General features: G+C 47.4%; 1 long non-coding RNA gene across 1 annotated transcript in view; it reads right to left on the bottom strand.

Moving 5' to 3' along the window:
- The window catches only part of LOC142491129 (uncharacterized), a 38858-nt gene extending 15103 nt beyond the window's left edge, over nt 1-23755 (bottom strand). Inside the window, exons 1-2 of the long non-coding RNA XR_012800294.1 lie at nt 23599-23755; nt 21956-22074 (exon numbers count right to left, since the gene is read on the bottom strand). This is a non-coding gene — a long non-coding RNA (uncharacterized LOC142491129). The remainder of the gene's footprint in view (nt 1-21955; nt 22075-23598) is intronic.
- Nucleotides 23756-24104: the final 349 nt, after the last annotated feature.

The following is a 24104-nucleotide window of genomic DNA, read 5'->3' as shown; positions in this document are numbered from 1 at the left end:
GGCGCCGCTGCCAGCCGCTTCTGCGCATGCGTGGCGTGCGGCATGGTAGCGGGCGGCGGAACACCGGCAGTTAGGAGCGCGCAACTGGGTGTGGGGTGTGTGGGAGGGTGAGGGGTGCAGCGGCGATTAGGAGCGGCGCCGGCGGCTATCGCCGCCGCCACATGTAACAGGGGACATGTGAGCGGAGCGGCGTCCATTACGTGACGTCACTTCCGTTTCACATTTCGCCCCACATCCATCCAGTTTTATCCCATCACAGGTGCCACTAAAGAAGTTTCACTTCAAAAATTACATCCTGCTCTGATTCTATTACCTTACACAATTTAGAATCATCTGCAAAGATGGAGACTTTGCTCTCTATGCCAACCTCAAGGTCATTAATAAACACGTTAAAAAGCAGGGGTCCCAGTACCGATCCCTGAGGTACTCCACTCACGACTTTAGACCAACTTGAAAAAGTTCCATTTATGACTACTCTCTGTTGTCTATCCTTCAACCAGTTTTCAATCCATATGCAAATATGTTTACTAAGTCCAATTTGATTTATTTGGTACACTAACCTTGTGGGGAACTATATCAAAATCTAAGTAGACCACATCAACGGCATTAACCTTGTCTAAATTCCTACTTACTTCCTCAAAGAAACTAATAAGGTTAGTTTGGCATGATATATCCTTTATAAATCCATGCTGACTATTACTAATAATTGTGTTTTCCATGAGATATTCCTGAATATTATCCCGTATTAAACCTTCAAGTAGCTTCCCTACTATTGATGTCCGGCTTACAGGTCTGTAATTCCCCGTTTGTGATCTAGCTTCCTTTCTAAATATAAGCACCACAACTGCTTTACGCTAATCTTGTGGTATTGAGCCTGTGGAAGTGGAGTTCTTGAATATTAAATGTAATGGTTTGGCTATTACAGAACTTAATTATTTGAGAACTCTTGGATGTATGCCATCGGGGTTCGGTACCTTATTTACTTTAATTTTATCAAGCCGCCTCTGAACTTCTTCCTCAGTTAACCAATTGTTAGTTAATATAGAGGTTGTGGCTTCCTCCTGCGGCACTGCTATTGAAATGGATTCTTCCCTGGTAAACACAGAGGCAAAGAATTTGTTTAATACCACTGATTTTTCCTTATCTCCAATTATCTGCCTGCCCATCTCAACAGTGAAAGGGTCCTATATTTTCTTTTCTATTTTTTATGTTATTAAGGTACTTGAACTTTTTAGGGTTGATCTTACTTTCTATTGCAATTCTTTTTTCATGATCAATTTTTACTAATTTGATTACTGAACTTAGTCTGAACTAAGACAAGATTTACATGGACTGGGGGAGAGAACTGACTGTCGGGAGGGCGTAGCAGATGATCTGATCTCAGCCAAAAGTGTTACTGACCATGAGATAGTAGCCTTAAAACCACAAATAAATACTCTGACTGAAGCGCTGGAAGACACAAAAAATCATGCCAGACGAAACAACCTGAGATTAAGAAATATCTCAGAGACTGTACTCCCAGAAGCGCTAGAGGAATTTGTGCGAAAGCTGTTTCGGACCCTGCTTCCTGATGTCACGGAAGAGAAGATGCTGCTAGACAGGGTGCACAGGGCATTAGTACCAAAACAATCTGACCCTAACAAGATGAGAGATGTTATACTGCGGGCTCATTAATATACATTCAAAGAGGGTATGCAGGCCTCCAGGTCAAAACCCTGTATAGAATTTGAAGGTCATCGGATCCAGATATTTAGTGATCTCACCCCCTCCACTCTACTCAAAAGAAAGGAACTGCAAGCAGTCACAAATTAAATATAAGTGGGGTTTCTCGTTCAAACTAGTAATTTGGCGTAACGGATCGACATTAGTGGTGAAAACTCCAGAGGAAGGAGAAAGAGCACTAATTAAAGGGGGACTAAAATAAAGAGCAAAATCACCACCGCCAACTGGATCATCTAATCGATCATCACATACACCCATCTGGACGCAGACAAAGTCGCAGAGAGAAAGCAGATACAAAGATTGGGTAGAAATTAAAAAAGCTTCGGGCGAATGACCACCTCATCACATCCGAAAACCTGTCAGAAAGTGTAAATCTTACAAAGATCATGAAAAAACTGTACAACTGGTCAAGTCAGAGGACCTTGACATCACTCCTGCCCGGGAGTCGAGAGAGGTTCGTTGGCCTCTGCATTGAGAGACATCGGTGCCAGCTGCCAGCTGCATCCCACTTCCAACACCCTAATCTAGAAAGGAAAAGGACTTTAGGAGCTTTAGAAGCCCCTATAAGTTATTTTTGGTTTTATGTTTAGGGTCCCATTCTGTTCTCCCTTTTACCTCATCCTCCCCATAATCCCCAGGACTAGGGAATACACCGGAAGTTTATCCCCCCTTTTAGAAAAAAAGGGCAAAGGGAACCCACACCCTCAGAGGAACCCCCTCAAACCCCTACATCCCCCAAGGGCTAAGTTGTACAGGGGTACATAGTTACATAATAGACGTTGTTCTCTTTTTGTTCCCCTCCCCACAGTTAAGGCAAGAGATATGTTATGAATATAGCAGAATAAATGTTCACTTTATATACAAGGCAACAAAAATATTTATTAAACACATTTCAATTTTTACATTTTAGGAAGCAGACGAGTATACTATCTCAGATCTTCCAGGAAAACGTTCGACATGTTCTAGAAATGGAAAAACTTACCACATTCATGAGAAACTCTATGATTACATTCGAGAAGACCTGGAGTCACTGGATAAGTGCCTTTACAGAAGACATATCAGCAATGCAAGATATACAAATGTAAAGGCATTAAGGGAATAGAAGCGGGTCCTTGAAAGTCCTAAGGTTATTAACCAAATTCTATTGAAGGTACCGAGAAATGATTGTGACTATTATTGTCTCTTGCCTCCCCCTTCCCCCTCCTACTTCCTATTTTATTATTGTCATTATTATTATTGTATTGTTGATTTATGTATGTTGGCTGTTCTATTACCTTTTACCCACCCTGTTTTTTCTTTCTGTACCCATCCCCCACCTTCAACATAATGTAAGAAAACAAATAAAATTGTTTGGGGGAAAAAAGAAAGGTTTTCTTGTAAATATTCTCAGAGAACTTGTAACTCAGGTTCAGAAAGGGAATACATTCCCCTAAATGGAATGGCAGCTCTGGGCAGTAATTCATTTGTACAGTGATATGGTCAGTGTGGCGGAAGTTTGTCTGTATTTCTTTTGTCACACACCTGAAATTCTTGATATTGTAGTGGTAGCGTACCTGAACGGGTGGAAGAAATTCCATACATGGTGACCTGTCCGGTAGGCTGTTTAAAGTAGGCAACAGAGTTCACAATATTGTGAGGGAAAGGTGATGGCTCTGGTTTTCCAATTGATTTGGGGGTTATGAACCACGTGCCAAGTAATACCTAGAATTACCAGAAACTGGAGCGAAGGAATAAGGTTGAAAGAAATTTCCTCTTGGTGACCGGGCTCCACAATGAGAGTTAAAATATGGGTTCATGGGTAACAGGACCACAGCTTAGTGGCAAAGCATTGACTACTTACATCTTCAGAAGAGAGGCTTTAGGTCTGGACAGGAGCAAGTTATCTTTGGCAAATTTGAGGTCCATAAAATGCTCACCCACACTAGAATCAAACATATAAAGATAGTAGAGATGTGGCGAGTACCTTCCTTAAGTGAACAGGAAGCGAGGATGCTCGATAGGTAAGTTACTATCCTCTTGAGTAGTGAAGAATACGGGTTGTGACAGAGAGTGCAGCTGGTCACAGTGATCAGCATTCACGGTATTCAATTTGTGTAGACCTTAAGTGGACGAGGGTCTCCTACGCTTGTTAGTGCAAATAGCTAGATAATGCACAGGATTGACACAATACAAACATAAGTATTTAACCCACTTGCATTGGTTTAATTTCTGGAGCTGGGGAAAGTGGCATTCTTCAAACTTTTACAATTGGGAAAGTAGCATTCTTAGGTCTATCTGGAGAAGTGGTTTTCATCCTTTTTTTATTAAGGAATCCCAGAATTAGATTGTGACATTCTGGGGAACCCCAAACCTCTTCCCCACTTCTCTTGCCCCTCCCCTGTTCCCACCTATCATCCCTATCTCATGTACCCCCCCCCCATCGTTCCCCATCTATCTCCCCCATCTCTCGTGTCTCTCCCCCTCACTCTCCCCCTTACGCTCCCTCTCCCCCTTACACACACCCTCTCTCGTCTATACACACACATACACCCCACCCCCTCTTTTTTAAACACACAAACACTTCCCCCTCTCTCTTCTATACACAAACACTCTCCCCCTCTCTCTCTTCTATACACACACACACAGACACACACGCTCCCCTCTCTCTTCTATACACACACTCCCCATCTCTCTTCTATACACACACACACACACTCACTCCCCCTCTCTCTTCAATACACACTCTCTCCCCTTCTCTTCTATACACACATACAGTACACACACTCTCCCCCACGTCTATACACACACACACACACACACACACACACACTTTTTAAGGGAGCTGCAGTGAGAGCTTTCACTCTTACCTGATCCTTCCTCTCCCTCCAGTCAGCCAGAAGTTGAACGTAACTTCATGCACGGACAGGAGCAGGGAGAGGAAGGATTGCAGTGCTGCTGCTGCTGAGCTCAGGAGCCGCCGGGTCACTGCTATGTGGGGTGTCGCCGCACCGCCAGGCCTGGAACAGCTGGGAGAGTTGTACCAGCTCCCCCCATGGCTGGCACGGAAACCCTGAGGGGTGCTTGCGGAACCACGGTTGATAATCACTGATCTAGATACTGTGGCGAACAAAATCTTCCAATGCCGTTGGAGCAACAATCCAAACAAGTTCATCCTTTATCTGATCAGACAGGCCTCTGTGAAAATGGAATCTCTGTGCGGTTCATTCCAGGTTGCGTCATCTATCCATCTTCGGAATTTCCGTGGCATATTCAGCAGCTGTACGCCTCCCTTGGAGGAGGTTTATCAGAATTGCTTCTGCCATAGCGCTGCGATTAGGATCATCAAAAACAAAGCTCATAACATCCACAAAATCTTGCAGATTCCTTAACAAAGGACTATTTTGCTCCAGAATAGGGGATACCCAGGAGAGGGCCTCATCCTTTAATAAGAGGACGATCTGTCCTATTTTAGCAGCGTCCGTAGTATAGACAGTGGGCTGCATCTGAAACTGGAGTCTCCAATGATTTAGAAATCCTCTAAAGTGATGCCAGTCACCCCGAATTTCTCTGGGAGAGGCAGACGGTAAGCTGACTGGGCGTGTAAGACTGCCTTGGAAGCACATAGGTCCTGCAGCTGAGCCTCTGCATCAACAATATGACTATATATGCGCAGAAATACTGTACATACTACCTGCGCTCCTCCCTTTGTGAAGTATGTAGCTGGTAAAAGGATTGGCCTTACATTTATGGAAAACAAAGGACAATTTCTGCATTCCTCCCAATTGGGCTAAAATATACTAGTGACATGTTTACATTTAGAACCTAAGTCTGTGTAACAAAGGACTCTTTTGGTTGCATCTTTTGATCAAAACATGATTCAAGCCTGCCAACCTTGTCATGGTAAAGTCCGCACAACTTGGTCTTGCAGAATCGAGGGAGTAGCAGGGTTAGCATGTAGTTCCTGCAGCTGAGTTTCTGCATTAACAAGCCGAATAAGTACATGCCCCATTTGGTCCTGCAGGCCTGTAATAACGTGTGTCATGGAGGTCACTTGCTGAGCCGGAGCGAATCCTGTACCAGCGGGATCCATAATGGTCAGTTTATTCTGTCACGGGGAGTGACTGCGGGGCTGGAGTTCCGTAACTGGGTGGCAGGCAGGTAGCGATGGTAAGGAAACCTGCTGTGGTTAGGACAAAAGAAGAGCAACGAAGTAAGGTCCGAATATGGTTCGTACACAACAGTAAACGACACAATGAGGAAGCGAGCTTGTTTACTGAGGGAACCACAATAAAGAGGTAACAGCAAGTAGAAAGGGGAAGTCTTAAGCCGCGTCCATGTTAGGTCTTGCACTCACATTTGGTGCTTATAATGTAAGCATTGATGTATAAGGTGAACCTCCTTCTTTGTTTCTGGTCACAGGGACATGTTCATTGAGATTGTAAGAAAAACAAAACAGGGCACACATATTGCAACATGTATAATGAACCTTTAAAATTTGGTCAAAGTAAATTAAAAACACTTACAATATGGCCATTCTTTAAAGCATTGATTTTAAATTAAAACCTGTCAGTGCTGTGCAGGAGAGAATCTTTGCCTCACGTGTGTTCCCTGACGAAGTGTTTGATACACGAAACGCGTTGGACTGAATGAGGGCGCATTCCCCTTGCATCAAAAAGAGGTTTTATATTGCCTTTATTTGCCTTTGTACCACTTTACCACACTGTGGTTCAGGACTGTATATCTGGGACTTATTTACCACTCACACACACGCGGTCTGAGTTTGTGCCTGACGCCGCTTGGCGCCGCTTGATGACGTCACTGGCGAGCGCCCTGTGATCCAGCGCTGTGGAGCAGAGAGGAGCGTGCATCCGCGGCGGTAATAACATCGGCTACACCCAACCCAGCCGGGGCAGAGGGATTCCCCCTCTGCGGTGAGCCAAGTGGGCACTGTGAACCGGAGAGGAGCGTGTGTTGGTAGCGGCGATCGCATAGGCTGCACCTGACCCGGCAGGGACAGAGGGAATTCCCCTCTGCGGTGTGACAAGCCAGTGGTGTGAACCGGAGAGAAGTGTATACCCGTGGCGGCGACTCCATCAGCTATACCTGATCCAGAGGGAAATTTCTTCTGTGGAGGAGAGCTGTTCCCGGTGATCCCCATCTGAGCACAGAGTGGTAACATGTCCCTAACATGTCCTGCTTAATATTACTATATTGATGGATGTGCAATACTCACCTGATTTTCAATACAATATTGTTATTTATACTACACAATGAGGTTTTTTTGCGCTGTCTTTCTTCTGTTTTTCCTCACGTGTGTCTGTCTCAGATGTTAGCGTCTGACGTCACTTCCGGTCCATCGCATCTCATCCGGATTCTCACGGAGTCTCCTCAGAGTCTCTGGTCTGCAGTCCCTTAAACTCCCTTCCTCCCTCTGGGGAGCAGGCGGGTCACTGACGCTTGGGGTGCCGCCGGGCCTGGGACAGTTGTCCCAGCTCTCCCCCTTGGAGGCCGTGGAACCCCTAAGGGGTGCCCACGGAAACCCGGTTGAAAATCACTGATCTAGCAGCTGAGGGGTTAAGCGCCTGCTGATAAAGCAGAGACAGGACACATTCTCTTGCTATGAAACCATTCCCTCTTCCACCGCTGCAGGAATCCAGCTATCCCATGCAGGGGTTTTTGGGGTAGGGTTGGGTATGGAGCCCTGCCAAACAACTATGTATTTGTCTGCAAAGCACAAAATTAGGCAGAGGGATTGTTAGGGTTGTCAGAGGCAAAGAATATGTATTTTTTGTCATTGTTCCAGTTGGGTTTGGACATAAAAATGCATTTGTATGTTAACATCTCTCTATGTACAATGCTTTTTCTGTAACTGTCCAACCACACATATTGTGTATTATATATATATATATATAAAACTGAGGGAAAAATTAGGCATACATCACATATAAATTGATATAGCGTAGTCGAAATACTGCTTACAATACTTGACAAAGTATCAAATCACATACAAATCTTAAAGAGAAAGAGATGTGGTGTCTGCATCTCTGATTTCCTTATACTATTTTTGGTATAGTGTCTATACCAAACTCTGGCTTCCATCTTAAGCTATCACTGCAAACCTTTATTTCAGGCCTGCGTTTCTGAGGAATAGGAACTGTGAAAAACACTGTTTATTTATTGAGTCGAGCAGAACATGTTCGTGCTGTGAAAACATTTGTTATGACTCTTTTTACCCTCGAGAGCAGGGGTGCGCAAACATTTGGTGCTGCACACCCCTGCCTGCTCTACCCCACTGCTCGCACCCCTCTTACCTTTGTGCCGGCGTCAAATGATGCAGCGGGGTCATGTGACATCACATGACATAATTTGACTCCGCGTTGCCATGGCAACACATCGCATGAAGCCAAGGTAAGGGAGTTACAGAGGCCTCACGCACTCCCTGGCATTTAATTTAAATGCTTCGGGGAAGAGCGCGGGGCCTCTGTAACTGCCGTGCCCCCCCTCCCAAAAAAAAATCTCTTTTGCTCACCCCTGCTCTAGATTGTCTTCTGTTTTGAATATTGAAACGAAATAGCTTTTTTGGCTATTGACAATGCTCACAAGTGCTGAACCCCACGTCTTCCTCTGAAGCCTGCTGGACACTGCACATATCCTCACATACATTTGTATATTTGAGCTATTGTGACTCTTTTTCTGCCTTACCGATGTTCAGCGACTGTCCATGAAACTCTAGTGGTGTGATGCATAGTGAATTCTGACGATGGGGAGGATTTGGCCCGGGATTAAAGGGGTTACACCCCAATTGGCCACCCTCTAACCTCACCAGGGAGACAAGGGGTTAACTGGGCTGAGGCCCAGAAATGTGATTTAACCCGTTATAACCTGAAAATGTGTATTCCCCTGTTCCCCTGTTTTATTGTTATATCAGTGTCTGCATCACACACTAGGATTCATCCGGGAGTACAAGGGTTAATAGTTCTTTAATGATTATAGCCCTTTGTGTAATTTTCCCGCCTTTTCAGGCACCATTTTGCAGGGTTCCATAGGCCGCCATTGGAGCTCCATGTGTTTCAATGGCGAATCTTGCTGTTTGGGTCCTGTTTCCTGTGAAGACCAGCAGATGGCGTCCGAGAGGAGGAGCGGCGGTTTCCTATTGTAAGTCAATGGGCCCATTGACTTCAATGGAGAATCCTCGAAGGCGCTTTCCAGGAACGAGTATGCTGCCGTCCAAACCGCAAAACCGCAAAGCGGATACATTTTCAATAAGAGAGCTTTGATCACTTAGCAGTCAAGTTCAACGAAAAGTGGCGTGGGAATAAACAGTTCTAGAGCACTTAGAAATAAAATTCTTTTAGCCCCTAGTTCCTAGGCCTCCCCCCACTCGACCACAACCGGGTCCCCGAATCCTGGACCCCCGATAAGGGTCGAACCGAGAAGAGCGGGTCGCGCCATAGGTTCCAATGGCGGCGGCAGAAACAGCTCAAAAAAGCTGCTAAGTGTCAAAAGCTGAAATTTGATAATCCATAGCTCCGGTTCCGGAGGGTCCAGAGGATCAGGGTTTGGGGTACCTGTAGTCACTGCTCCGGCATCACTGCAGAACCATCCTTGACCCTCTTGGACCAACCCGACGGAGTATGGACCCCCTTGAAAGTTCGGGACTTTTCCCATAGACTCCAATGGCGGCCAATCTCCATTGACCGGCTATGGCGGAAAACCCCCATTGACTTCAACGGCAGCGCAGCCCCGTTGAAAGTCTATGGCGGCAGATTCCCATAGCCGCCAACGGTGGCGGTTTGCCATTGAAAGTCTATGGCGGCGGAGCCCGTTGTTTTCAATGGGGATTTAGTGAAAAACCGTGATTTAATTTACAGCTGAGTTTTTTGTATTAAAATAGGAAACGGTTTAAGGTGTATTTGTGTAACTCCGGTTCCGAAGGTCGTAGCAAGTCGCAAATTGGACCATAGGGTGTCCCAGTTCCGGCATGGAGAATTGGGAAGATTGGACCTGCTGGACCCAACGGAACCGGATATTTTAATATGTTTGTGTTTTATCTTGCATACTGTGTCCCAAAGCAGGGATAAAACCCAGAGGAAATTCCTTTGCATACCAGGGTAGCATATGGCCAGAGAGGCGACCCAATGTCTAGGACTTAAGTATGGTTCACAGGATTTTGTCACCTCCACTGTTTACATGAGGGCGGCGATTACTCAAACCAGAGCAGTCTTTAAGTGTCCCATTTAACACCTTACAACAAAGAATATCCTGCCAGGAATCCAATCTGGTAGACTAGCTGGCATTCCTGATGCAGATGAGGGGCTACAGAAATGAGACCCCAGAGTTCTAATGCGCATGTACCAGCTAGCAGGGGGGCATGTATCAAAATGTGTTCCCACGTTAATGAGTGGCTAGAGGTAATTGAAGACCAATCACCTGTACTTAATGTTAAGGATAGTGTTACAAAAGATATATAAATCGTGGTAAGCCCTATCCCCTTTGTCTTTGTCTTCTGATATCATCTGAATTGTTACCTGATTGCTGAGAGAAATGCTATGCAATGTCTTGGGATGATGAAGATTTGCTGTATGAACTGCCAGTCCAGATGTGACTGTTTCATCATTTCCATCTTTAAGTAAGTGTCTATATTTTGCCTGTTATTTGTATAATCTGTTGTGTTCACCTTTATCAAGGAATAAATTATATTTTATCATATTTAAGTCTCTGTTCCCAGTTCAACCCAGTTATAAATATATATTATATATTATATATATTTGGTGTAAATTACAGCCTGTCATAAGTCACCGTGACAGGCCTGTAATTAACTGGTGGCAGCGGTGGGATTGAACTGGACCTGTATTACTAGTAATCTGCGGGATACTGTAATATAGTGGAACTCGATGGTAATTACGAGTTCCTGGGACCAAAGATATTGAACACACAGTGTACAACATATAACGCAAGATATGGCACCTCCTCACTGTTCCCCTACTTGTGAGAAGCATTGCCTCCAGAATCAAAGTGCCGGCCATCCGTCTGACTGGAGCCGGGCACCGAGACCGGAGGAGTGCATCAAGTCAGCGCGGGGACCAGCAGCCAGCAAGGCTGAGAGAGAGACAGCGATCGGTGAGCATGAAACTCGGCAGGCTGAGCAAAGATCCACAGCTGCAGCCGCTGTAACCATCAAACCGCCCGGAGAGCAGGGAATGGACCCAGCTCTGGGACGGCAGAGACTTGTGGAGGGAGCGGGTGGTCCCGGAGACCACGGAAGTCTTGCACCAGGAGAGGTAACGGCCGTTGTGGCGGTCCGTCCATTTTCCCTGAAAGAGCTAGCACTGGTGTGTGCGTTGGGCAGGATGTGGTTCCCAGCGAAGTGGACCCAGTTCCTGGCGTCGGTACCACACCGACCCGCTTATCCCCTCCCAGAGCCCGGCGCTCAAGCAACTCCGCTATGGACTCCGTTGCTCCTTGCTGGGGTTAGTCCACCGGCGGCGGAGAAGCTCTGGAATGAGCCCGGCGCTTGAGCCACTCTGCTCTGTACTCCATTGCCCCTTGCTGGGGTTAGTCCACCGGTGGCGGAGAAGCTCCGGCAGGCTCTGCGGCACTGCCACCAGACGGGCCACAATAATGCCCGGTGCCCTGACCGTGTGCGGTCGGGCGAAGAAGCCCCCCAGGGCCAGCGCTCACGAGCTGCGGAAAAGATGACCCAGTTAGCGGCATCCTCTGATGGCTCCCGCCCAGCCGGGGCGACAACCCTCCTCGGGACGTCTCCTGGAGAACCTGGACGGGCTGCATCAGCAACAGCAGCGGAGAGCAGCGGCCATCCACCTGATCCCGGCGGAGAACCGGTGGCGGCGGCGGAGAAGAAGCCGCCACTCCGGCATCCTGCCGGCGGCAATTTTATTTGGGGGAGGGTTGGGGTGTGCGGGAGGTGGGTGTTTCACATGGTTTGGTAGAGTCGGCAATTCCCAGCGACGACCAGAGCCCCACAATCCATGCCGGCGACCCTGCATCAAAGCCGGGTACTGCTGCTGCAGCTACCCGGGGCTCGCCCATGGCGGCGGCGGCAGAAGAGCCGCGATTCCGGCAAAGTGCCAGAGCCCTTTCTGAGTGGGGGGAGGGACAGGGATTGCGGGAGGGGGTTATGTTACCTGGTTTGCATGGAGCTGTGTTTCTCCACAAAGACCTGGGACCCCAGTCCTGCATCGTTTCCCCTGTGCCAACCCCGGGCGCTGCTACGGCGGCGACCCGTTGCTTCCCGGCCCAGATGATGCCGGCGGCGGCCACTCCAGTCCCCCTGCAATTGGGACCAACGAAGGCGGCGGTCTCTGCGGGGACCAGCGAGGTAAGCCAGATCAAGTCGCATACTGACCCTGACTTATTTGTTCCTATGACTGTACCCTGTTGTTTCACTCTAGGGGTGACTGGGGGGTGGCAGGAGATAGGGGTACCAGGGGAGGGGAAGGAAGGGCAGCTTGTAGGGCAGCTAGACTTCCCCATTACCCTGGTGGAGCAGCAAGGGGACTCTCGGTTAAGAGCCCCACTGTTGCAGCCTTGCTACGGGCTGGAGGGATCAGGGGTTGTGGCAAAGTTAGACCACCCCCAGATTACCTGCCAGCCAGGAGCTAAGGTGGGTGCATCTGCACCAGCAACCCTGAGCTCATCCCCGGTAATGGGGAGACAGTGTCAGGGAGATGTCCTCACTCAGGTAGCCCTAGGATCCAGGGTAGGATTAGCTAGGGAGAAGCGGAGTGAGGGGAGGCTGCAGGTAGGTAGCCAGCATCAGTTCTCAGTGGGAGAAGAAGGGCTAGTGGTAGCCGGGGAGGGACAGCAGCAGGTATGGCAGCTAGAGTTTCCCATTACCCTGGCAGAGCTTCAGGGGGTTTCTCAGATCAGCAACCCCCTGTTGCAGCCTAGCTATTGGCTGGGGGTATCCTGGGCAGTGGCAGGCTTGTGCCACCCCAGGGATACCTGCCAGCCAAGAGCTAAGGCGGTTGCCTCTGGAGAGGTGCCCCTGAGCTCATCCCTGGTAAGGGGGAGACAAGGTCAGGGAGGTAGGTGCACTCAGGTAGCTCCAGGGTCTGGGTTAGGATTGCCCAGGGGGGAGAGGAGTGCAGGTGGGCTGCAGGGAGGTAAGCAGCAGGCTGAGGTGCTGGGCCTAGGGGAGGCTAGGCAGGGAGACACCGTGGAGCAGGGGGAGATAGGAGGTCAGTGGGGTGTTAGGCAGCTGGCAGAAGCTAGGGATGGGCTAGGTAGGCAGAAGGTCCCTTGTTCTGACTGGGCAGGAGTGTCCCCTCTGACAGATTCCCCAGGGTTCCCAAAGGAGGGGCTGTAGGTAGATAGGCAGCCAGGGAGGAGAGTCAGGAGTATAGCAGAGCAGCTACAGGTGGGCACAGGGCCAGGGCAGGAAGGGTCCCTACAGGGTAGTGACATAGCTCTTTCCCAGACTTGGTTGACAGGAAAGCGACGGTCTGTGCTGGATAGCTGGTCTCCTGCAGGTGCAGAAACATGCCAGTCTCTGGGCAGTGTGCAGCCTGGTCTGCAAAGGGGCCCCTTCACCATGGACTGGGTTCCCCAGGCACTGGGTGGGGGCAGAGGGAGGCAAAGGAGAATGCCCGGCGGCCACGGTGGAGCCCTGCTCCGCAGGATCTGGACTTTACAATCCACTGTGGCCAGGACAATGTACTGGACAATGCCGGAGGACAATTTTGCCAGGCCAACCCCTCAGGACTTATTGAGTGCATCAAGGGTGCCAGTGGTACCCCAGTGCCCGGGGGAGGCAGCTGGGGCACCAGGCACCCATTGAGCAGGGGAGGTGACGATGGGGAGGATTTGGCCCGGGATTAAAGGGGTTACACCCCAATTGGCCACCCTCTAACCTCACCAGGGAGACAAGGGGTTAACTGGGCTGAGGCCCAGAAATGTGATTTAACCCCTGTTATAACCTGAAAATGTGTATTCCCCTGTTCCCCTGTTTTATTGTTATATCAGTGTCTGCATCACACACACACTAGGATTCATCCGGGAGTACAAGGGTTAATAGTTCTTTAATGATTATAGCCCTTTGTGTAATTTTCCCGCCTTTTCAGGCACCATTTTGCAGGGTTCCATAGGCCGCCATTGGGGCTCCATGTGTTTCAATGGCGAATCTTGCTGTTTGGGTCCTGTTTCCTGTGAAGACCAGCAGATGGCGTCCGAGAGGAGGAGCGGCGGTTTCCCATTGTAAGTCAATTGGCCCATTGACTTCAATGGAGAATCCTCGAAGGAGCTTTCCAGGAACGAGTTGGCTGCCGTCCAAACCGCAAAACCGCAAAGCGGATACATTTTCAATAAGAGAGCTTTGATCACTTAGCAGTCAAGTTCAACGACAAGTGGCGTGGGAATAAACAGTTCTAGAGCACTTACAAATAAAATTATTTTTGCACCTAGTTCCTAGGCCTCCCCCCACTCGACCACAACCGGGTCCCGGAATCCTGGACCCCCGATAAGGGTCGAACCGAGAAGAGCGGGTCGCGCCATAGGTTCCAATGGCGGCGGCAGAAACAGCTCAAGAAAGCGGCTAAGTGTCAAAAGCTGAAATTTGGGAATCCATAGCTCCGGTTCCGGAGGGTCCAGAGGATAAGAGTTGGGGGTACCTGTAGTCACTGCTCCGGCATCGCTGCAGAACCATCCTTGACCCTCTTGGACCAACCCGACGGAGTATGGACCCCCTTGAAAGTTCGGGACTTTTCCCATAGACTCCAATGGTGGCCAATCTCCATTGACCGGCTATGGCGGAAAACCCCCATTGACTTCAACGGTGGCGCAGCCCCGTTGAAAGTCTATGGCGGCGGATTCCCATAGCTGCCAACGGCGGCGGTTTGCCATTGAAAGTCTATGGCGGCGGAGCCCGTTGTTTTCAATGGGGATTTAGTGAAAACCCGTGATTTAATTTACAGCGGAGTTTTTTGTATTAAAATAGGAAACGGTTTAAGGTGTATTTGTGTAACTCCGGTTCCGAAGGTCGTAGCAAGTCGCAAATTAGACCATAGGGTGTCCCAGTTCCGGCATTGAGAACTGGGAAGTTTGGACCTGCTGGACCCAACAGAACCAGATATTTTAATATGTTTGTGTTTTATCTTGCATACTGTGTCCCAAAGCAGGGATAAAACCCAGAGGAAATTCCTTTGCATACCAGGGTAGCATATGGCCAGAGAGGTGACCCAATGTCTAGGACTTAAGTATGGTTCAAAGGATTTTGTCACCTCCACTGTTTACATGAGGGCGGAGATTACTCAAACCAGAGCAGTCTTTAAGTGTCCCATTTAACACCTTACAACAAAGAATATCCTGCCAGGAATCCAATCTGGTAGACTAGCTGGCATTCCTGATGCAGATGAGGGGCTACAGAAATGAGACCCCAGAGTTCTAATGCGCATGTACCAGCTAGCAGGGGGGCATGTATCAAAATGTGTTCCCACGTTAATGAGTGGCTAGAGGTAATTGAAGACCAATCACCTGTACTTAATGTTAAGGATAGGGTTACAAAAGATATATAAATCGTGGTAAGCCCTATCCCCTTTGTCTTTGTCTTCTGATATCATCTGAATTGTTACCTGATTGCTGAGAGAAATGCTATGCAATGTCTTGGGATGATGAAGATTTGCTGTATGAACTGCCAGTCCAGATGTGACTGTTTCATCATTTCCATCTTTAAGTAAGTGTCTATATTTTGCCTGTTATTTGTATAATCTGTTGTGTTCACCTTTATCAAGGAATAAATTATATTTTATCATATCTAAGTCTCGTCCCAGTTCAACCCAGTTATAAATATATATTATATATTATATATATTTGGTGTAAATTACAGCCTGTCATAAGTCACCGTGACAGGCCTGTCATGTGAGTTCAGCCCATCTGTATGGCTGTGCGATATTGCAACTCTCTGTGCCTTGTAAATAGAAGAGCACTAGTTCCGCTTCCATCAGGACAATGGTTCGCAAACTATGGTCCCTGAAGTCTTTCAAAATTCCTACCAGGCACCTCTCTCCTTCATAAACTAACTATTCCAAGCAATAGGAGCTGTTGACAAGGAATGTGTACTATAATATCATTATATTGTGTGACATATGCATTTTTGGGGAACAATGGTATTTTTCTCCTCCTGTAAATGAAATGCTGCTTCTATCAGATTGGGAGTTTACTTTAGTCCAGGGCTGTCCAACTGGAATTTATTCTCCACGGGAATATTATCATCTACGCTGCAGATGGTAAAGTTGTGCAGGAAAGTGGTACAGGTATCGCTCACCAAATGACACTTGATTTTGGGGATGTGCTGTACACTTAGCTCTGACAGCTGATGTGTAAGATGGGGGCTGTAAAAAGTACAAACCAGGTGATGCAAGGCTGCAAGAAATGTGAGGATACTAAATATTTCTAGTATACTGGGGCAAAAATAGGGAAGGGGAGGGAGGAAAGGTAGCCCTCGCTACAGCTCTACAAGTGGGTGCTACTATCAGGGGCAATGATAGAGACATACAAGAGAAAAGAATCCCCAATAATGAGAGCACTCCAGACAGTTATTAAATCTTGTAGAGGTGGATAGAGAAGAATCTTCTCTGCCAGTGCTCAAAGTTAAATAATGTGCTTCTCCTTAGAAATATTTAATAGCTGTATAGCATGATCATCATTTCAATTGCACCATTGTTGGAGGATCCAGGGAACCTAAATAAACCAGGGACCCTGACCCCTATCTAAATAATAACTCCAAAAGCAACCCTTAGAGCTAGACCATATAGATAAGGAACAGTGTCAAAGACATGTTACTCACGACCCTTGTAAATGCGGTCCTTCTGGTCCTGGTGTGCTCTCAGCCCGACGTGTATAGTAGTAGAAAATCACCCTGGATAGGGGGAAAGATGGCGGTGCACAGCGTGCCAGCAGGTGCCTCATGCGTTCCGGAAGCAGGAAGTAAAACGGAAGCTGGATGGCGATTTTCAGTACAAAAATTTAATGAACAACAATGAACAGCAAAGACATCAATAAAAAGACAAAATCATCTTGGGAAGGAACTCTGACGCGTTTCGTGCATCTACTGCACTTTGTCAGATCTACGGGAGACTCTTTTCCAGCTCATCTACATATGACATATTACTATGATTTATTATCTTGAACAGATTCATTTGAAACATTCAGTTTTTATTAGGGTTTGTTTATGCATGGTTTATCCTGTCTTAATGTGTATATACACATCTCTTACATTAACTTTGTTTTTGCTTATTATTTTATTTGTAGGAAATTTTTAATCTGTCATTTGGGGGGATCCCAAGTGACCCCTTGCTCTGGCTGTCTGTGTGGCCTGCCCATCTACTGCTGTCTCCTGTGCTGATGTCACTCTGATGTATTCCTGCTCCTCAAATGCTTGTATGGACTGTGGGGATGATCAACCCTCCGATTGGAGCTTCAACCAGCCATTAAAACCCTGTGATATGACCCTCCAGTCCACTGCGCATGCGCAGAGTACTCCGTTGTTGATATTATGGACTTTACCCTGTGCGCATAGTGCGCATGCGCGCGCACAGCACAGCTGATTTCTGCAACTTACTGAAGAGAGGATCGGCGTCACGGGACCTTAAGCAGAGCCCACAGCTGATGTTCATGTTGGGATTGCGATCGTAGCGCTGATAGATGACGTCATCCAACCTTTATCACAGCTCTGGCATGGGCAGTTCTTCACAGACGTCCCCAGCACTTGACAGGAGCAGGACTGCTGAGCTCCATTTAGACTGTCTGTGGTTTGCATTTCTTGCCTCACACTATTTATCCTGCTCCGTTTGGGTTTTCTCTTGTTTGCCATTACACTTATTATCTTGGTTGTGCATTTGTATCTTAATCCACTATTTGTGTGGGGGTTGTTTAGTCTTTTATTGGGACCTGACGTTGTTGTTGTGGGTCTGGGGGACAGGGAAGTACCCCTCTGTTCTATTGGAAAGAGGGGGAACGGGCCTGACGAAGGGGTGGGCTCCGAAACGTTGCCCCCCTGCTGCTTCCCCACTATTGTACCCACCTAGGTGTTGTCTTGTCCTTTTATTGTATTTCTGTCCACGTACCTCATTATCCACCCCCTCCCTTACTCATTCTATTTTTGTTGATTGCTTTCTACCGTTTTTGATGTAGGGTATGCGTTCTGGTATTGGTTGTTTGTGTTACACATTAAATCACATTTTCTTTTGGCATTATCCCGTTCATTTGTTTTATTCTCTACAGACAGTGTGTGCTGGGCTATTTGTTGTTTATATGTATTATTATTAGAGGAATTGGGTCCTCTTTAGTCCTATGCACCCTGCATTATTTCTGCTGTTCAGTGAGTGCTGTGTATCACTTTCTCGTTCAGTTATTAAATCTTAGTAGGTGACCAAGTGGTATATATTTGATAGATAGCCAGGGTATATACCTCAACAGACCCGATTGAGAGTAAAGTGATGTGATTATGACTTAAAAACAGTAACTTTATTATGAGTTATACTCGGTTAAAATGAAATGATTGATCGCGAACCTTTTTTCTGTCATTTAGATTCGCGATCAATCATTTATTTTAACTGAGTATAATAATAAGATTTAATAACTGTCTGAAGTGCTCTCATTATAGGGGATTCTTTTCTCTTGTATTTCTCTACAAAATATTTCTGTTGGCTTTCTTGAACTGCCTACACACAAGAGCCCCCCAAAAGTAACTGCTGGTAACCATTTTGGCCTTTCACTCCTGCAGGTTGGCTTTGTAAGATTTTCACTAATATTCATATTTATTATATTGCAATTAGGGTTGATTGGAATGTAGGAGCCTTACAAGAATTATTCTGACAAGCAAATGAATGTTCTTTAAATCTTTTTACATAGAGCGAAAAAAAACAGAGATGCACACAGTGCACATGGGGTTAATAAAGAAATACGCGACACCGTGCGTGTTCAGAGGTATTGTGTACAATAAAACTATACAGCCCAAAAGGTGATTATTTAAAATCACCAATAATGTGAATGAGGCTCAAAAGAGACAACAAACTATAAGTAGAAAGTGTAACACAATATTTTTGATACATAAAATAAATACACTCTAATAAAATATGTGTAAGGGTAATTACCACTAATGGCACAACCACTGAAATAGTACAGAAGGATGTAATAAAAAAAAACTACCGTGAGCACAGAACAAACAATTAAACAATAACTCAGTTGTGAACACACACAAAAACAAAACAACAGATAAACCACACTGTGGGATGCCAAGATACTGACCGGGAATATTGAAAAGCGGGAATGCTGTGTTGTTGTAACAGTCCGGACTGCACGATCAACAGCTGATCTTCCGTCCGCTTCAGCACCTCGGCGATCTGGCACCAGCCAATGGGTGTGCATGCTGAACAGCCTCACGTGACCTCTACGCGTTTTGCAACAGCGTCCCCTGACGAAGCACGCTGTTGCGAAATTCAAAAACATTTTGGCCAAGAATATAGATCTAGATTCAAAGATAGAGCCGTCCCTGCGACTATAGGCGACTATAGGCCTCCCAGGGGGGATTTTCCAATCTCTTGCGGATCTTAGGCCTTGTTCAGGGTGTCAGCTGCAGGACTCGGAGGGAGGGCGTGAGGGAGGCAGTGCTGCGGTTTGCTGGGCGACATGTGTTTATCCCCCAGCAGACTTTTCAGCGTTGGGGAGGGGGCGGGGTTACACACGGCAGGGTAAGTATCCAAGTTGCAGTCATGAAATCATTCTGAAGAATGATTTCATTGGCTGCCTTGGTCCCTGTGACGCTGCTGCAGCTCCAAAAAACGAAATTTTCGTTTATTGAAACTGTAGTCAGCTTCAACTCCTGGCTTCGGAGACAGGGCGGTTGCTACCTTGACAACCAGTATTCAAATTGAATACTTTGTTTCTCACGGCAGCACGCACGGCAGCACGCCCTCCCTCCGAAGCCTGCACCCTGAACGAGGCCTTAGGGAGTGTATAAAACACGGGGATCAGCGGATCTTCCACCGTAAGATACAATCGTAAATGTTTAGATATGATTCCCTGTGTTTCGGTAGCTCCCAAGATATTCTGAATGTTGGTATTGATCCCAGATGTAGGGTCGCCCTTCAGTAGCCTATAATTCTCCTTATTAGCTAACTGTTCAAGGATCTCTGCTCTATACATCTTTTTGTCTTGGACTACAATCGCTCCTCCCTTGTCCCCACAGGCTTTATCACTATAGATTTATTTATCTTGAGACTCTCAAAAGCTAGACGTTGATTCCTAGTGAAGTTGGGGCGTCTAGCACCACCTTGCACCACCCTACTTTCCACCTGTAGCCCACCTAACTCCTGTGTAGTTAGTTGGATGTAGGTGATGATCTTAACACATCCTTGCCGACAATTAGTTTCACTCTATATCATGGTTTGTTTTTTAGATACTAAAGTGTATAAGCAAGAGGACAAGATTCAGACTGATCTTTTCACCAAGGGTACCGATCGCAAATGACAGATAAGTTCAAAGCACAGGGATATCCTGGGACAGAACTTAGTGGGGAACTGGAAAGAGTTAACAGGGAGGCCTTACTTACACCTAAACAAACTAAAGCCAAAATCAAAAGGATTCCATTTGTAAGAACATTTAGTACAGCAAGCCCAAGGACAAGCTGAATCCTCAGGAAACCCTGGCATCTAATCGATTACGACCCATTACTAGGTCAGATACTCACAGCTCCACCGCTCATGGCCTATAGAAAGGCTCCTATAGAAAGGCTCCTACATTGAGGGATGCCCTGGTTAGGGCAGATCTGGGTTCTGGAAAATCTATAGGGTCACGCTTTAAAGGGGAAGTCATTCGAGGTACCTTTCCCTGCCTCTCATGCGCACAGTGTGGGAATGTGCAGAAAGGCCCTACATTTACTCACTCAGGTACAGGTAAGAAATATTAAATCAAAGACTATGCTATTTGCAATTCGGAATTCTTGGTGTACCGCCTAAAGCGTCCATGCGGGTTGGCATACGCAGGGGAGACTATACATAAAGCCGGGAGCTGGATTCGGGAGCTGGGCACATTGCATCCAGGTGGCCTAAATAAGAAGTATGACCTCACTAATATAGTGTCATTTGTATTTCTTTAGGTGGAGTCCGGACCGGAGAATATCATTAGCCGAAGAATGGTGTGCAGCATCAAGGGTGAGTGTCAGGTGCCGGAGGATGCCTTTCGGCTCTATCCTGGCACTGTTGATGCATTTCGGCTCTATCCTGCTGCTTGTGACTCGGTCTGGCTGTCAGCCAGCAGTGCTTCAGGGGCCTGCCTTTTTATACCTCTTGTCCTAATGGTAACTATTTACCTATTCTATTGCCTCACCTCGCTGTAGCAAATTACCCCCGGTTCACCGTAAGGTGCAGATGTTGGCTCTTGGGCTACTATGGATACACCAGGGAGCGTAGCCTGATTGTCACAATGCAAGTACATGGGTGAGTAATCTGAATAGGACTATTTAGGACCTATGTGCCGGCAACGAGGGGAGATGCGGGAGCAGCGCGGGGAGATGTTCCGGCAGCGGGAGGGGGGGCGGGGGATGTGACGGCAGCGAGGGGAGATGCGGCAGCAGCGCGGGGAGATGTTCCGGCAGCGGGAGGGGGGGCGGGGGATGTGCCGGCAGCGAGGGGAGATGCGGCAGCAGCGCGGGGAGATGTTCCGGCAGCGGGAGGGGGGGCGGGGGATGTGCCGGCAGCGAGGGGAGATGCGGCAGCAGCGCAGGGAGATGTTCCGGCAGCGGGAGGGGGGGCGGGGGATGTGCCGGCAGCGGGAGGGGGGGCGGGGGATGTGCCGGCAGCGAGGGGAGATGGGGGATGTGCCGGCAGCGAGGGGAGATGCGGCAGCAGCGCGGGGAGATGTTCCGGCAGCGGGAGGGGGGGCTGGGATGTGTCGGCAGCGAGGGGAGATGCGGCAGCAGCGCGGGGAGATGTTCCGGCAGCGGGAGGGGGGGCGGGGGATGTGCCGGCAGCGCGGGGAGATGTTCCGGCAGCGGGAGGGGGGGCGGAGGATGTGCCGGCAGCGAGGTCTGCCAATTTCTGGTGACATATAATTTTGTTAATGAAAGTGCATTTAGCATGGGGCCATGTAGCGCGGTGCCATGTACATTTTTCATCAAATGCCTACATCAAATTAACCACAGGGTGGCAGCAGTTCTCTTTATCTGCACGGAATACTGGGACTTGATTTATCAATGTATGTAGGATACTTTATTTAACCCTATGTGTTCTAGACATACCTGTTGTGGTCTCCTCTGTCTGTTTGGCAAATGATTCGAGCATAATTAGTCTACACAGAAGGATGATGAAAGAGAGTAGACACGCACCTTGCTTGTAGATACAACAGATACAAACCTGTCTGATTACAAAAGAGGTCAAAGATCATAAATAGGTTGCTGCCAGGTGTCCAGTATTGAACCGGACTGTCCTGTATTTGAACGCTGTCCAGTAAAAAATGAGAGCTAATATTGGACATGTATGTGTACACCGGTATTACCTCTCTGGACATGTATGAGTATACGGGTATTACCTCTCTGGACATGTATGTGTATACCGGTATTACCTCTCTGGACATGTATGTGTATACCGGTATTATCTCTCTGGACATGTATGTGTACACCGGTGTTACCTCTCTGGACATGTATGTGTACACCGGTATTACCTCTCTGGACATGTATGTGTACACCGGTATTACCTCTCTGGACATAGCAACCTGACCGGCTTAGGGGTGCCGCGGGATTTTCCTAAGCAGAGTGAGAGATGGGCTGTTGCTAGGGGTCTAGGCTGCTTCTTCCATCCTGATTGGCTGTTACTTGGTAATGCAGCCAATCAGGAGGTGCCAGGAGACTAGGGGTGGGGCCAAGTAGAGGAGGAAACAGCATGAAGCAGAGAGAGGGGTGTGTGTGTGTCTCGACAATGTATGTGTCTCGAGCGTGTGTGCGTCTCCAGTGTGTGTCTCAAGTTTATGTGTCTCGAGCTTCTGTGTGTGTGAGTGTCTCGAGTGTGTCGCACCTTTCACCATTGTGTCCAGGATTTTTGGATAGGCCGCCTGGTGACCCTAATCAGAAAACATTTCAAAGAATTAAAGTTTTAGTAAATTATTATTTATAAATACTTATTAATGTATTTTTTTTTAACTAAAAGGTGCCAAGGTAAACTGTTACTAATCTGATGCCACGACTTAGTCCATTTTGGTTCTTAGTGTCACTGCCTGTTTCAAACTTTTTCGGCTGGCAATTTTCCATTGCACAAACAAGTGTAGCACCCCTGTGGGATGTCTATTTAATCTAAGGGGTAAAAGGGATTTAATGCCCTTAGATAATACGTTGCGATGTGACCAGGCATGGGCCTGGCCACACCTTGTTTCTAGAATGTGCTGGAAGGGTCACCTGGTCCAGCGTGACTCAACAGAGGTTAAGCTCCACCCTTTTCTGCCCAGAGACAGGGTAGGAAGAAATGTCATAAATAGTATGGGAGAAGAACTCTCCCCTCAGATCCCAGGTGGGGGTCTCGCCTGTAAATATGTATTTACAGTTTTGTAGTAGGTAACTAGGGTAGAAGTCCCTTTGTTATTTTCCAGATAGGGAAATGTCACTACCAATTTTAGGGACCCCTTATATGACCATCAGGCGTGTCCTACCCACAAGACTACATGGCTAGGCTCCTCAGTGATAGGGTCTTAGAGTATCACTCCATGGCTGCCAGAGGGATAGGTTCCCAGCTGAACTAAACTCAGAGGGTAAGCACTTAGCTATGTTATGGTGATAGGGTGTGTATCATCACCCTGCCAATGGGTCCCAGTGGAGGTGGGAGACAGAGACTTACAACATTGTTCTGACTCAAGCACACTGTGGCAAGTGGTAGAGGCAGGCAGATTACTCACCCCCCATAGATGCACACAGAGTCCTTCTTTCTTTTGTGCTTTTATTGTAAAAAGGAACAATAACAAAAAGGGGGGGGGGGAACTGGGCAGGTGGCAAAAGTGAGGGAGAGGTAAATTATGATAGCTTTTCCAGGAGATGGGACCACTGACTGCTCCTGAAGGCTGCTGGTTCCAAAAGAAAGACATGCTTACCTGCCCAAGCAGGAACAAGAAATGGGGTAAACCACTAGCAGGGGAGGATAGCCAAACCATCTCAGATTTCAGCAGAGGGGGTTGCCAAGGCAACAAGCTGAGATGCCTCAAGGGAAAGCAACAATGTTGCAATTTACACCAGGAGTGCTGGGTAGCTTCAGAACAGAGAAAACATGCAATCTGGTTCCAGGACAAACATACCACACTACAAACAACATATAAACAAAAATGGGGAGATAAGAGGGAAGCAAAAAGGGAGACCAATAGTGTAATATGAAAAATAAAATATATTGGTATAATACAAGAATCTCACT

This window comes from Ascaphus truei, chromosome 3 (genome assembly GCF_040206685.1).
Source record: "Ascaphus truei isolate aAscTru1 chromosome 3, aAscTru1.hap1, whole genome shotgun sequence".
NCBI classification, from domain to species: domain Eukaryota; kingdom Metazoa; phylum Chordata; class Amphibia; order Anura; family Ascaphidae; genus Ascaphus; species Ascaphus truei.
The sequence above is the reverse complement of the archived record's forward strand: the minus strand, read 5'-3'. Positions and strand labels throughout refer to the sequence as shown.